This window comes from Cetorhinus maximus, chromosome 21 (genome assembly GCF_964194155.1).
Source record: "Cetorhinus maximus chromosome 21, sCetMax3.hap1.1, whole genome shotgun sequence".
Classification (NCBI taxonomy): Eukaryota; Metazoa; Chordata; class Chondrichthyes; order Lamniformes; family Cetorhinidae; genus Cetorhinus; species Cetorhinus maximus.
The window spans coordinates 73,774,969-73,791,293 of NC_135899.1; the positions used below are offsets into that span (position 1 = coordinate 73,774,969).

Consider the following 16,325-nt stretch of genomic DNA (forward strand, 5'->3'; position numbering starts at 1 on the left):
TTCTTGAATCTTCTGCAGTCCATGTAGTGTAGGTGCAACCACAGTGCTGTTAGGGAGGGAGTTCCAGGACTTTGACCCAACGACAATGAAGGAATGGTGATATAGTTTCAAGTCAGGATGGTGTGTGACTTGGAGGGGTACATGCAGATGGTGGTGGACCCATGCATCTGCTGCCTTTGTCCTTCCAGATTGTAGAGGTTGTGTATTTGGAAGGTGCTGTCAAAGGAACCTTGGCAAGTTGCTGCAGTGCATCTTTTAGATAGTAGACTTCGATGCCAGTATGTTGATGGTGGAGGGAGTGAATGTTTAAGGTGGCGGATGAAGTGCCAATCAAGCTTCTTGAGTGTTGTTGGAGCTGCCTTCATCCAGACAAGTGGAGAGTATTCTTGTGCCTTTTAGATGGTAGACAGGCTTTTTGGATTCAGGAGGTGAGTTACTCGCCACAAAATTCCCAGCCTCTGACCTGCTCTTGTAGCCATAGTGTTTATATGGCTAGCCTAGTTCAGTTTCTGGTCAATGCTGACCCTCCAAGATGTTAATGGTGTGGGATTCAGTGATAGTAATGCCAGTGAATGTCAAGGGGAGGTGGTTAAATTCTCTCTTGTGGGAGATGGGCATTGCACTTGTGTGACACGAATGGTGCTTGCCACTTATCATCACTGAATGTTATCCAGGATTTGCTGCATATGGGCACAGACTACTTCAGTATCTGAGGAGTTGTGAATGCAGTTGAACATTGTACAATCATCAATGAACATCCCTACTTCTCACCTTATGATGGAGGGAAGGTCATTGATGAAGCAGCTGAAGATGGTTGGGCCTAGGACGCTACCCTGAGTCCCTGCAGTACCCGGCAGTGATATCCAAGGGCTGAGATGTTTGGCCTCTAACAACCACAACCACCTTTCTTTGTGCTCGGTATGAATCCAACCAGTGGAGAATTTTCCTTCTGATTCCTATTCACTTCAATTTTGCCAAGTCTCCTTGATGTCACACACGGTCAAATGCTGCCTTGATGTCAAGAGCAGTCACTCTCACCTCCCATCTTGAGTTCAGCTTTTTTGTCCATACTTGGACCAAGGCTGTAATGAGTGGCCCTGGTGAAACCCAAACTGGGCATCAGTGAGCAGGTTATTGCTGTGTAAGTGTTACTTGATTGCACTTTCAGCATCATCTTTCATCACTTTGCTTTTGATGGAGAGTAAACTGATGGGGCGGTAATTGTCCGGATTATATTTGTTTCTTGTGGAAAGGACATACCTGGGCAAATTTCCACATTGCTGGCTGGATGCAAGTGTTGTGGCTGTACTGGAACAACTTGGCTGGGGAATGGCTAGTTCTGGAGCACAAGTCTTCCATATTACTGCGGGATCTTGTCAGGGCCCATAGCCTTTGCAATATCTGGTGCCTTCAGCTGTTTCTTGATATTACGTGAAATGAGTTGAATTGGCTGAAGGCTAGTATCGGGGAAGCTGGGGACCTCAGGAGGAAGCCTTGATAGACCATCCACTCAGCACTTCTGGTTGAAGGTGGTTGCAAATGCTTCAGCCTTGTCTTTTGCACTAATGAGCTGGGCTCCCCCGTCATTAAGGAGAGGGATGTTTTTGAAGCCTCCTCCTCTGGTCAATTATTTAATTGTGAGTGGTGGATGTGTGCCTTCCAGCAGTACCAAGTGTGAGGGTGAGGTAAAGCTGTGAATGTTAGCTATGAGTCATGACTGATAGAGATTGGTGGTAAATGGGACATGTGGGCGTGGTGCATTGAGCAGTTTGTGAGGCTAATTGTGCAGTTGATGGGTATGACATTTAAAGACGTATTTACTGACCTTGACCACTCGTGTGAGGTTATTGAACATCTTGCGGCACTGCATACAAATTCTCAGGTCTAGTTCCCTGGCATTGACCACCAGAGCTATCTACTCCCAACGTCTCCTTAGAATTTGTCCTAAGGGTCTTCGGGCCCCCTGTGGATAGATGATATCTCTCCTCTGCGCTTCCTCAACCAAATCCTCCAGTGCATTGTCTGAATTTTTTTGCAGCCCTTTCTTTGTCACGTTGTGCTATAATTCAGTGTTTTTCTTCCTCACGCTTTCCTGCAACCAGTTCCAGCGCTTGTTCCAGCCAGCATGTAGCTTCCCTTTAAGAGATACAGGCTGGCTTTAAGTAGCGCTAATGGCATTTATTCCACCTATGGTATTTTTAGATTAAAAATCTTTGAATTGTGAAGTAATAAACTGGTTCACCATTTTTAATGTAACCTGTCTCACACAGTACATACAAAAGTGAATTGGGGAGAGGTGATAATTGGAAGCATGCACAGTTTAAAATGTCCCAAGAGGTAACCTCACAAGATCTGGGCTAGGAATCTAAATCACAAACTTCCTCGAAGTGCCCTTTTAATGTGTTGACTGTCTTTGGAATTAATCTTCCTTTAAAAATTCTACAAAACAAACTCCAGCAGCATGACTAGATCAGTGGTATTAAGTGGCCCAAAAAACTTGTTGCTAACTTTTAATAACTTAACAACTCTTAATAACTTATTAACTCTTTCAACTTAGTGCCTGCTCATTGCCTCCTGCCTCCAGCTCGCTGCCTCTCCTGACTCACTGTTTCCCTCGCCTGAACCCTCACTGCGAACGAAGGCTGGGGAGAGGTGCAACGAGAGAGAGGAAGTGAGCGAGGGAGCGAGAGGGGCTGCCAGCGGGAAGGTCGGGGACGGAAGTGGCAAGCGGTTTGCAGGGAAGACAAGTGCTGAGTGATAGCTTTGGGCTCTATGAACTGACGAGTGAATTTCAGTTGTTCATTCTACCTGATTAATCACGTCAGGCTTGGCACTCATTTATTAATTTCCTCTCCTGGGGGAGTCTACCAGTTCTTTGCTCATGGCCTAGAGTGGCAATGGACCTCATTTAACCGTTCGGTTGTGCGCAGCTATAATAATTAGTGTGCGGTACTTGGTGGACTGTGCGTGGCTGCGCAGGCACACTTAGACGGAACACTGCTCAGTAGTTAATGTTAGAAGGGAAATGTGCAGTAAGAAGACAAAGAAAACCAATCACTCAGCTACAGCCTGTAATTTACAAACCGTTACAACTACCCTTGAATTGACCCCAGTAATTCAGAAGCCACTGCGATTGACATATTTCAAACAGAAAAAACAGATTAGTAATCAAATCGAACTCAAAGGTATTTTATAGGCCCTCCTCTACCATTGAGCAACATCACAAGGGGACAGTAAATGGCTGAAAAAAAGAGATTCTTTTTTTGTCAAAACTTTTTGCCTTGCACTCATCAGGTCAATTTGGAAGAATACCAAATGTAAAGAGAACAACAATTTATACTGAATGAAAAGAGAGTGCTGATTAGTTGGCAAGTGGACTGTGATTGGTAGAGTTATGGATTCTTACAGTTTCATGCGCTATCAGATCGGCCTTATCGGCAACCTCATAATTAAGGCCTGAGCCATTTGCTCACCATGCAAGCTTGATGCCGAAGTAGGGTGTATCTAAGACATCCTGTGTGATAATGGCCACCCTGATCAGATCATTTCATGCTGTATATCGCATCAATTCATGAACGGGCCAAAGGCCATCACTTTTGACCCTGAAAAGTGCTCAGTCTACCTCAGATTATCCTGAAAGGTCAAGGCATCTCAAAAATTTGAGAAACAGCTGTTTCACGCTGCTACTATGTAGTAGCAATATGAGTGGTATCCGCTATTAACAGGATGCTACCATCAAGCCACAAAGACATTCTGCCTATCATACAAATGAGTAATGTGGCATATGCATTGCAATGCAAGTATGATGCTAACTGTTTAAGCCATACATCCCAAAGACTGGTGGATCATATCAAACAGCATGTCCCTTCTGCTGTTCACAACGGGCAAGGTACAGATTGTACCCACTCAGCCCATGCTTGCAAAACTCAAAACACAGTGTACAACAGTGGATGTGATTCCACGATTGTACACATTTGCTAAATAATCCTCAGTGTGCTAAGAATTACACTGACAACCGATTTAAGATTGTCAGTCAGGCTTGCAATGTGGCGCATTTGCATGTACTGGAAGCTATATATATTAATACACAGGGTCCTGTTCTTTGCAGCCAGAAAGAACCTGTACACACATTGCACCTGTTTCAGCTAAACAAAACAAGTAACAGCCACTCATTGATTCATTCCTCAGGGCAATGCCTTGACCAATCAAAGTCAAGCTGCCAGGTTTAAATTGCAAACGATGCTTGGCAGTTAACTGTCAGTTCACCATCAACTGGTGCATTCTCTATGGCATTGCCTCTATCAATCAGAGTCCACTTGCCAATCAATCAGCACTCTCTTCTCATACAGCATAATTTGTTGTTTCCTTTACATTTGGTATTCTTGTGAATTGTCCTGATAAGTGCAAGATGAAAAGCTTCAACAAAAAAGTCTTTTTTTTCAGCAATACTCGAGTTCTGTACTAGGAAATGACTAGGACAGTAAATATGTTATAATGAAGGCTGACTTTTGTTAATGCCTGTTATCCGTGCTCCCTGGCCGTGTATTCCAGGAAATTGCAAGTTCACTGCCCATTTGTTTTCTGTTCATTTAAGTGATTATTGGAGAGAGAATCTTGACAGCCTTCATCCTATGCTAATATTTCATGAAGGACAGTTCATACAGATTCCTTTACTTTCTCCACATTTTCACTTCATTCATTACTTAAGTAACATTGGGGAGAGCTTAAGTTTGTCCAAATCCTTTCTGGGTGAGAACTCGAATGAAACCATATATCACTGAGCGAATTGCTCAGAGTGATGCTCTGGAGATGGTCCTTGGTTTGGAGATTTTGAGCCACTATGAAAGGTCAAGCAACTATTCACTGTGTGTGTTTTGTACTTGTGTAATGTATGTGTGCTGTGACTGTATAACATGCGAATGTGTGTGTTTGTGTCATGTTCTTACGTGTGTGTGCGTGTGCATGTACATAATAGGCCCACACAATCTCCTACTGAACAAACACATCACAGTAATTTGGAGGATGCAGATAACCTTTAAAGGTCAAGTTGCTAATGATAGTTCAGATGAATTTGTTTGAATGTCGGAGCTGGTTCTGTGCATTATGTGCCAGGTTAATTCGGATTTTAAGGAGCTTGGAGTATTGTATCACAACATGTTATTGTAATATTTACTTAAGAGTTTAGTGGGATAACTGGGTAGAAAAAGCCAAATTTCCCAGTATTTAAATAGATTAGGGCTTCCACAAAGGTAACATTAGATGGAATGAAGATGAATATTTGTTTTGTTCAATGAAGTGTAACACTGGCTGTAGTGACAATTGGCATAGACTTGGACCACTGCCATTGTAGGCCTTTGCTAATTTGATAACTGATTTATTTATAAAGAAAATTTGCATAAAACATTGATGGGATATTCATCAACTTGCTCCGTTTATTACTGTGCAATTATTTCAGTCATGAGGGGGTGTCATAAGTGTTGTTTGGGGCATGTGGCTTGGTGTAAGTGGTATGGGAGGGCTGTTGGTGTTGTTTGGGGGAGCATGGCTTGGCATGGGACCTATGGGGGCCATGGAGGGTGGGCATGGGGCATAGCTTGGCATAGAGGTGCATGAGGTGCCATGAGGGGTGGGAAGAGGGGGCATGGATTGTGCATGGGGAGTATGTTGTTTAGGGTGGGGGGGGGGGTGGTATGAGGCCTGGAGGGTCTTTCTATGTTGATTTTAACTGGGAGGAAGCCCCACAGCACTGAGGCAGGCCTCCAAACCCCAGCAGCCCCTGTGGCTGCCTCCGAACGTTTTCCCAGGTCAGCTGGCCCAACTGCAGCCAGCGGCTGCCATTCCCTCCACAATGAAAAGCCCGTCATTGCGGGCGCTATCTCCCGAAAGGGTGGGGGGGGGGGCCGCCTGAGCCAGGAATTTTCCTGACTCCCACTACCCACCTCAAGGTTGAAAACCCAGCCCCTTACGATTCTGAGGGTCCTGACAGGATAGATGCTGAGAGGATATATCCTCTCGTGGGGGAATCTAGATCTAGGGGGGCACATTTTACAAATAAGGGGTCTCCCATTTAAAACAGAGATAAGGGGAATTCCTCCTCTCAGAGGGTGTTAGCCTTTGGACTTATCTTCCACAGAGAGCCGTGGAAGTTGGGTCATTGAATATACTCAAGGCTGAGTTAACAGATTTTTGATCAACAAGGAAGTTAAGGGTTATGGGCGACAGTCAGATCAGCCTTGATTTCATCGAATGGCAGAACAGACTCGAGGGGCCAAATGGCCTGCTCGTGCTCCTATTTCTTATGAACTTATAATCTAGGCAGTCACTCCAGTGTCGAACTGAGGGTGTACTCACTTAAGGTACAGACCTTTTAGTGAGACAGTAAACCGAGGCTGAGGCAAAGTGCCCCGAATTAAAGGCATTCAAAAAATGAACAAGGATTTCTCTGAGTTTCCTAACCAAAATTCCTTTGCCTCCAATCACAGTGAAAATCAGATTCATGTGACATCAATGACTGATGCTGCTCGAGCATTGCTGATGCCTTTGCGTACATAGCAACAACTGTTGCACTTTCAGAGTAATTCATTGTGTAAAGCATTTCACTGTGACCCATATACTTTAGGTATATTCCTCTAGGTAGAAAGGTTTCTCCTGAATCCCTTATTGGATTTATTAGCGACTTTCTTAATTTAATGGCCCCCTTGTTCTGATCTCCTTCTCAAGTGGAAATATTGTTAAAACATTGGGAAAGCTCAGATTTTTAAAACTAGATTTAAAATGAACGGTTTGCAGAAGCAGTCTGTCAGGGATCCAGATGGCATGGCACTGTGCTCATTTTCTGACTCAATAACTGAAGTTGTTGCATTTGCCCTGCTCTGAGTGCACAATGTATGTCATCGAGACAGGGAAATCTGCCCACAGAACAATGACGGGACTTTTGGCAAAACCACAAAGTCAGAGAGGGAAACACAAGATTATGAAGGGAAAATCCAAAAGTGTTTGTCTGCATTTTATTATTTTCCTGTTTAGCTAGTGACAGGAATATGCTTTCGGGTTAGCAGTTCTGGTTAGAAAGGTTTTGCAATGAAGGCTCTGCTGGTTGTAGAAGTACTTCCTGCTTCAGGGTAGGATCAGCAGATAATTAAAAGAGTGATTTATGGGTGAACTCACAGCTTGGAGTCCCACCAGACAGACGGGCAGATCGCAGAATTGGCTCTGTATTGCTGCAGTCCTGTCTCCAACCCTTGTTCCCATCACGCATGAACCAACGGGAAAGCTGACATCATTCCTTAACATAATGAACTGAACTGCTGTTCAACTCATAGAGCCGTGAAAACTGTTCCTAACAGTGACTGTTTTCACTCCTCCATTCCCAGTCTTCTGCCTCCTTTCCTGGACGAATTTATCTTCAAGCACACTGCAGAAACACAGCCGCCAAAAGCACATTAGTAATGGGGCCAGCTGCCATTATTGTCCAACCTGCCCTCCATGCAACAGGAGGGTACTGTACTCATACCTGGGCAGTTAACACTTAGAATGCCAGTGTGGCTATGGATCTTCATCAAAGTCAGAGGACAGTCCATACTGTTCAGTGATGTGGGAGGGCACATGACCACCCAGTGCAAATCAGTGGCGTGCTCAGGCTTGGCACAGCCTGACCCGGTCCCAGATTGGTGAATCCCCACTTTGTAACATCAGCGCTGCTCCCATGCACCACTACTAGAGGCACCAGTCAAAATTCCCTGTTGAAGCAATGTATTAGCACTTCCAGTCACAAGACTGTTGGATTGTTTACAGTACTGGGGCCATCTCTGGCCTCGTTGCGCATTACTGAAGGCGACCTTGTTGTATAAAGCAGGCATTTAATGCCAATGGCTGCTTGAGCTGAGCCAAAGCCAGTTGGAACACTTGCAGCAAGTGTTGGCCTATGTAGTGATGCAAGAAAAACTAACTGACTGAAACATGATTAGATATGGTTTTGGTGCTTTACAGTTGCCTGGTTTGGTTGACTTTGTGATTCGCTTATTCTTAGCAGGGTTTCAAACCTGTTACCAAATTAATCTGTGATGCATGCCCTTCTAAGAACCACTGTTATTTTTCCAGTGCTCTCTTAATAAGAAGCAGGGGAAAAGCTGTCCAAAATTAATTCAACTGCAATGAGCTGTTACATTTATTAACATTTTTTTGATCTGTTAATTCCCCTGGGGATTGAAATGAGGTCATTGCTGAGACAGCTGGGGACTGTCCACTCAGATAAACTTTCGCTGACCGACTCCCCTGAGTAAGATCAAAAGACGTAATTCATCAGCTGATTCATAACTTCAAAGTCAGAAGGTCGTGGGCTCAAAGTCCCATACCAGGGACGTGAGCGCAGAAATCTAGGCTGACACTCCAATGTGGTGCTGAGGAAGTGCAGCACTGTAGGAAGTACCGTCTTTCAGATGCGGTATTAAACTGAGGTCACATTTGTGTTGTCAGGTGGACATAAAAGATCCCACAATGTTATTTTGAAAAAGAGCAATGGAGCTCTTCTCACTCTCCTCGGAAGGACTCCCTCAATAAACTTGCAGAATGAATTTCAGCGTAGACTAATGTGTAGTATTCCATTCGTAGTAAGGAAAATAATCAGGTTACATATTACTTAGAAAATAGGAATCTAAGAATGGGGGAGAAGAGCAAAGGGATCTGGGAATACAAATACACAAATCACTGGAAGTAACAGCACAGTGAAAATGACCTTAAACAAGCAAACAAAGCACTGGAATTTAATTCTTGAGGGATAGAATTGAAAACTAGAGAAGTTATGCTAAACTTGCAACAAACCTTGGTTGGATTACACTTGGATTACAATCGAGTTGTCATTTTATAAAAATGATGTAGAAGTAGTGGAAAGGGCATAGAAAAGATTTACAAGGATGATTCCAGAAAGGCAAACCTATCAGGAAAGGTTAAGTAGGCTGAGACTCTTGTCTCTGGAAAATGGGTGGCCTAGTGGAGACCTTTGAGATTATGAAAAGTTTTCATTGAGTAGATGTGGAGAGGAGAGCAAAACTGGAAGCCATCAATATAAGATAATCACCAAGAAATCAAGTAGAGAATTCAGAATATATCTCTTTACCTAGAGAGTGTTGAGAGTTGGAACTCGCTAGCACAAGGAGTGGTTGAGGTAAATAGTACAGATGCACTTAAGGAGAGGTTAGATAAATGTATGAGGGAGGTGGGAGTAGATGGTCATGCTGATAGAGTTAAATGAGGAAGGATGGAAGATGGCTCAAGTGGAACATAAAAACGGGTTGGACTGGTTGGGCCAAAAGGCCTGTTTCTGTCCTGTATATTCTATGTCGTCACTTATAATGGTCATTATCTCGTTTGTGGGAACCTGCTTGTGAAAATTGGCTGCCACTTTTCCTACGTCACCACTTTAATTGCACTTCAAAAGTTCTTAATTGGCTGTAAGTCACTTTTGGATGTCATGAGCTCTTGAAAGGTTCTGTATAAATGCAAGTCTTTCTTTATAAGTGGAGGTTGGAAGACTGGAGGAGAATGGGAGGAAACACTTCCTAACTCTTGGAGTACTGAAGTAGAATATTTTTTAACTCAAAAGCAAAATACCGCAAATGTTGGAACTCTGAAATAAAAACAGAAAATGTTGGAAATACTCAGCAGGTCAGGCAACATATGTGGAGAGAAAAACAGAGTTAACGTTTCAATTCTGCGACCTTTTATCAGAACTGTTTCACCGTTAATGTTAACTCTGTTTTTCTCTCCACAATTGCTGCCTGACCTGCTGAATAATTACAATATTTTCTGTGTTTATTGTTTTTTTTTAGCATTTATTAGAAAAATGTTCATCACTCTGCATTTTCCTTGCCTTTTACTCACATAAGAAATATGTTAAGCATACGCCAGAATTTTATGCGGCATGAGAGGCAGGAAGGCTGGCAAAATGGCATGGGAAGGCATGGCCTGACATCCTCCCATCGCCATGCCATTTTGCCAACAGCAGGAAAGGCGGCAGATGGCCTGCCCATCTGGAGCCACGTAAATGGCCTGGTGCATGCGATAGGAAGAATCAGAACAGTTTGACAAAAGAATTGGGGGGTGGAGGGGGGTTTGGCAGTTGGCGATGAGAACTTATTTTACACAGTGAGTTATGATCGGGAAATCACAGCCTGAAAGGATGGTGGAAGCATGTTCAGCAGGATCTTTTGATAAATAGTTGAAAAGGAGAAATTTGGGGGCGGTGTGGAAAAAGCAGGGGGCGGAACTAATTGAAAAGCATTTACTAAGAGCTGGCGCAGGCACAATGCGACAAGTGGCGTCGTTCTGTGCTTTATGATTCGATGAGGAAATTCCTGAGTAACAAGAGGAGAAACCCTCTTGCCCAAAGGAGCTAATTCAATGCTCCCACTCATCCAGCCGAGAATTCTGAACTATCCAATGGCCTTAGATTATATGCTCAATGCAGACATTTATCATTCGTTCATAGAATCTGACAGCGCAGAAGGAGGCCATTCAGTCCATCTTGCCTTTGCCTTTGGTGTCATTGAACCATCAGCCTTAAACAGTGGTGTATCAATATGTAGTGTCACAGAGGATGGAAGGCATGTCTAAGCCTCCTCCTGCTGAATCCATCATCTAACTCGGCTGACTGGTTAATTACTGAGTGGCGGCCAGGCTTCCTGCCACAGGTGGGGGAAAGCTGCAATGCGTTTCTTGGTCGTCACACTCCTGGAGGGAGCCAGTGTAGAGGGGAACAGGTGAAACAGAAACATTCATATGGAGCAGAGCATATTTTAAGGCAAATTCATAGCCAGCCTGAACATCAGCGAATAATTCAGGCTGTCATGGTTGTAAATGCACCACATCTGCAAACATTTTTCTACAAATGAGTTTTTACCCTGTGGTGAAGTCAACGATGGAATAAATATCATCCGTCTTGGGTAATCCCTTGTGTGTTTTATAAATAGTCCCCTGTATTACGCCAGTGTGGACATACCAGGCACACCCCAGTCTGTCGATAAACGGGTCAAAATAACCTCACTGTAATTGCGTTCTTCCTAGAAGTGCTATTAGAGGCTTGTTGACAGCATGAAGCAGCCTAAGAAAGAATTTCAGATGGTGAGGAATTTGAGAAATCCTGATCCTGACACAAGCACAAAATCTGTACTGAGGGAGTGCTGCACTATCGAGGTGCCATGTTTTGAATGAGATTTTATAAACTAAGGCCCTGAGTGCCTCTCAGGTGGATGTTAAAGACTGTAAGGAATTATTTGATGAAGAGCAGACAAGTTCTCCCTGGTGTCCTTGCCAATAGTAAGCCCTCTGTCTCAATCACGTAACAGATTGTCTAGTCATTTACACTTTAAATCACAGAGCAGAACAATCCTCTTTTCTTTTTAGCACAAATAAAAACACACTTCACAAGCATATTTTATACTGTCCTTTAAGTAGATATTCAGTTTGCCCAGAACCAGTCCCAGGTGATTCTTAACTCCTGAGTGTTTACTTCTGTTCTTTTCTTTTCTCAGCCTGGGAACCTTTTATCTCAGAACTGTCTTTCACAGTGAGGCTTTTCTCCCCAGAGATTCTTCCTCTGGTGCAAGCTAGGTGAATCTCCCAGCCTCATTTTAAGCCCACATGAATTCAATCTTTTAATCCAAGATCGAACTCCCACCTGCATTCCTGTGTGGTGAACCATAGCATCTTGCTGCCGATAGTTGCTCTCCCTCTCCTGGATCCTGGCAGACTAACCTTGTCTGTGAGTTTCAAGGATATCTTAAACCCTTCCCCCTCTCAAAGCCCATCTCCATGGCAGCATGAATTGCATGGGCCTTGTACCCAGGTAGAAATGCTGATTAGCCATCCTTGAGACCCCAATCCTCTTTTATCTTGGAAGTAAATGGACAGTTTAAAACATTCTGACATTCCTGACATTCTCAACACTTTTCTGGGACTTTGGAGACTCACAGTCTATCCACTGTCAGGACACAGGCTACTGCCATTGCCTCCAAGTGTAAACACCTTGAAACTTCTTCCCAGTAAAACAATCTGGACCTCCTTTAATCTCTAACAATCAAACTGCTCAGGCTTGCTGTCAGATAGGCTTCAGAACAGGTCACATGCCCCCTCCCCTCTTTTTTTCATTTTATCTTAATTTAAAGACACAATCCCAAAAGAAAGCAATCTTATAAACCTCAAAGCTGTAACGAGCTCCTTTTACAACCTCAGGACATTCCAAATTGCTTTCTAACCCATGAAGTAGATTAGAAGTGTAGTCACTGGTGTAATGTAGGGAGCTCAGCAGCCAATTAGCATGCAGCTAAGTTTCCTACATCACACCAGCGACTACACTTCTAATATGCTTCATGGATTAGAAAACGCTTTGGAACGTTTTAAGGTTGTGAAGGGAGCTGTGTAAAGCAAGGACCCACAAACAGCAATGTGTTAATGACTAGACAATCTGATTGATAAATATTGACCAGGGCACAGGAGAAAATTTCGTTCTTCTTCGAATAGTGTCATGGAACCTTTCCTTTTTTATAAAAGCAAGTTCTTTCTCTGAAAAGAGCAAAAGAGTGATTCAGAGAATTGGGTGGAGGCAACTTCATCAGAACTAAGTTAATGAGGCTGGTGCAAATCTCAGGCAGATCTGGTGACTTATTTGGGATTCAGAATGGATGCACAAAACCAGACCTTTGGCTCACAGTCTGCGTAATCAGAGGGGGTTCTGCTGGAGCCGTGGTGTAATCGAGGAGCACAGAATGAAAGTACTGAGCTCGCTTCCACAAGGGAACCTTTATTAATTGCTGGCAAGATTGTTATTCCAAAGACCATGTTGAATTTGTTGTGTGCAGTGCAAGTACTTTTTCTTGAAAGTGCATAGTCTTTGGATAGGAAATGATTGCTTGCAGATGGGCTTATAGTGAGAGTTTGTTTAAAAGCATTCCAAAGTTACAGGCATACCATGTGGTGACTCCCAACGGCATATCAGGCAGCAACCTTTACAACTACCGTATTTATTGGAGTATACGTATAGGGTCGAGCTGATTTCTACTTTTTTTTGCCCCTGTTTTCTCTCTTCCTCTCCTGAAGTGAGCAACTCCTGCTAGAGAAACAATTCCACCGACGCCATTCAGTCCCCATGGTTCATGCTTCTGACCAGCAGGCTGTGACAGCTAGGTTTACTGGCATTGGTTGAACATATTCAAAGTATCACAAAGTGTTTACAGCACAGAAACAGGTCACTTCACCAACAGGTCCATGCTGGTGGTTATGCCCCATACAAGCCTCCTCCAACCCCTCGTAATATCAGATCCCATCAACATTATTTTCAACCTTTCTCCCTCATGTTTACCCCGCTTCCCCTTCACCTTAGCTACTCCCTGTAGCAGTAGGCTCCACAATATCACCATTCTGTGGATAAAGAAGGTTTTCCTGAATCCCTGATTGGATTTATTAGTGACTACCTTATATTTATGGTCCCTAGTTCTTGTCTTGGCCACTAGTGGACCCACCTTCCCTTCGTTCACCCTATCAAACCCTTTCATAATCTTAAAAAACTCTATCAAGTCACCCCTCAGTCTTTTTCCTGCAGAAAAGAGCACCAGCCTGTTCAATCTTTCCGGGTCGGTATAAGATCTCAGTTCAGGTATCACTCAAGTAAATCCTTTTTGCATTGTCTCCAATGCCTCTGTAATGCTTTTTACAATCTGGGGGCCAGAACTGTTTGCAATATTCCAAATGGGTTCAAAGCCAGGTTCTATGCAAGTCTAACATAATGGCTCTGCCTTTCAATTCTAGCCATCTAGAAATGAACCCTGTGCTTGGTTTGCATTTTTTCTAATGGCCCTTATTAAACCTGCATCTCTACTTTTAGTGATCTCTGTGATGTATCTGTTTGTGATCTGGAACTGTCATCATATGACCTTCTGACTCCAGCTGTCCCCGCCCCCACATATGTGTCGTTGATTGGCCGACATGTCCATCCACGTGGTGTCCCAGATTCCCACAGCTCACTGAAAAGTGAATAGATTCTCCATTACTTGATTCCATTATCCTTCGCTGCCAGACAAACAGCCTTTTATCCCATTTCAGATATTTTTATAACCAATAAACAAAGGGTTCAAAGATTTATTTTTAAAGCACAATCTTTTACAGACCGTATGGCTTTTCTCCCGGGTTGCTCTGGGAGATTCCTGGAGGCTCCAGGGCAATCCTGGAGGGTTGGCAACCTTAGTGACAGCTGAAGACAGAGAAGTTAGTGGAGGAACAGTGGGATGGTAAAGTGTTTTAAAACAATATAACGTGAAAAAAACCAATAAATCAGACCCTAGGTAGCTACAAGTCTCAGTAGTCGCAGTCCAGGCACAAGGAAACTGTGGCACCATTTATAACAGCTTTCAACACCACTGTGGCTACAAGAGCAGATCAGAGGCTAGGAATCCTGCGATGAGTAACTCACCTCCTGACTCCCCAAAGCCTATTGACCATCTACAAGGCACAAGTCAGGAGTGTGACGGGATACTCTCTACTTGCCTGGATGAGTACAGCTCCTACAGCATTCAAGAAGCTCGACACCATCCAGGACAAATCAGCCGACTTGATTGGCACCCCCATCCACCACCTTAAACACTCACTCCCTCCATCACCGTCACACAGTGGCAGCAGCGTGTGCCATCTACAAGATGCATTGCAGCAACTCACCAAGGCTCTCTTCAACAGCACCTTCCAAACCTGCGACTCTACCACCTAGAAGAACAAGGGCTAGGGTTGCCAATCCTCCTGCAGTGGCAGGGAGTCTCCCGGATTCACTATCAATCTCCCAGCAGCTATTAAAAGCAATCTGGGATATTTTAAAATTATAATTCTGCCATTCCGTTCTGTAATTCATAGCCTCCAGCCAGAATCTATTCATGAATGTTGATGATTACGTTCGAGGCTGTAACCGACGTGACCACGCACGCAGACTGCACTCACAAACGGCACTGCTGCGCTGCTGCTGCTGCTGCTGCTGCCTGATATTTTCCCCGCTGGCGCTGTCTGAGCCTTGAGCTGATCTCTAGATGTGGCTGAAAGGCTCGGTACTGGAGGTAAGAGGGAGCACTGCAGCGCTAGAAAAATGGACTAATTAAAAAGGCCTAAAAGCGTCACTTAAGCCAGTATAATTGGCAAAGTTGCTAATTTAGCAACTTTCTGTTTGTGAAGTTGCGTTGAATTTGCTGAAAAATTGTTCGGCTGGGTAACTGGTCAGGCACTAGGGCCACGGTGAAATGGCAGTGACTGAGGAGGACATGATGGCCTAGTCCCTGCTTAAAGCCTGGGCCTTTCCTGTGCCTGTTTCAGTCATTAAGGTTCAACCCCAAAGAGACAGTGGACAGTAGTGTCACCAATTTTTAACGCGGTGTTTTATTTGTCTTTTTCCAATCTTGGGACGTTGAACACAACTCGTGTTGGAAGCCAGGATTAATATTTAGAAGACCCCCGAGGTGGTTGTGGCAGGGGAGAGAAAGGAGAAACCAAAAAGAGAAATACATGTCGTAAAACTGAGCCTGGGAGAACGGCCAAGGGAAGTGTGAGTGAAAAGGTGGGGCGGATGAGAATTTGGCCAAATTCACCCACTCGTGTTACGCCACCAGCTTTTCGTGGCATCACTTCCACTGACATCTTCTGGAATATGTCCAGCCAGAGTTGGCAACCTTAACAAGGGCAGTAGGTGAATGGAAACACCACCACCTGCAAGGTCCCCTCCAAGCCACTCACTACCCTGACTTGGAAATATATTACTGTTCCTTCACTGTCGCTGGGTCAAAATCCTGGAGTTCCCTCCCTAACAGCACTGTGGATGCACCTACACCACATGAACTGCAGCGGTTTGAGAAGGCAGCTCACCACCACCACCTTCGTGAGGGCAATTAGGGATGGGCAATAAATGCTGGCCCAGCCAGCGATGTTCACATCCGATGAAAGAATAAATAAAAAAAAAACAAATGTAGTGAAAAAGTAAGGCCTGGCGCGCAGTACAAGAAATAAAAAAACTTGTATTTATAAAGCATCTTCGAGTGTGGCAGGACATCCCAAAGTACTTTACAGCCACTGAAGAGCTTTTGAAGTGTCGTCACTGTTGTAATATGAGAAACGCGGCAGCCAATATGTGCACAGCAAACTTCCACAAACGGCAATGTGATAACGACCAGATCATTTGGTTTTTTTTTTTGCCGCCTTGATTGAGGGATAAATATTGGCCAGGGCAATGGGGAGAAACTTCCCCTGCTCTTCTTCAAAATAATGGATATGGGACCTTCGACATCCTCCTGAGAGGGCAAATG

The 16,325-nt window shown here is 44.0% G+C and overlaps 1 protein-coding gene across 6 annotated transcripts in view; it reads left to right on the forward strand.

Annotated features, from left to right (window-relative positions):
* The window catches only part of LOC144695990 (transcription factor HIVEP3-like), a 425,012-nt gene that overhangs the window by 356,522 nt on the left and 52,165 nt on the right, over positions 1-16,325 (forward strand). The gene's annotated exons all lie outside the window — the stretch shown is intronic.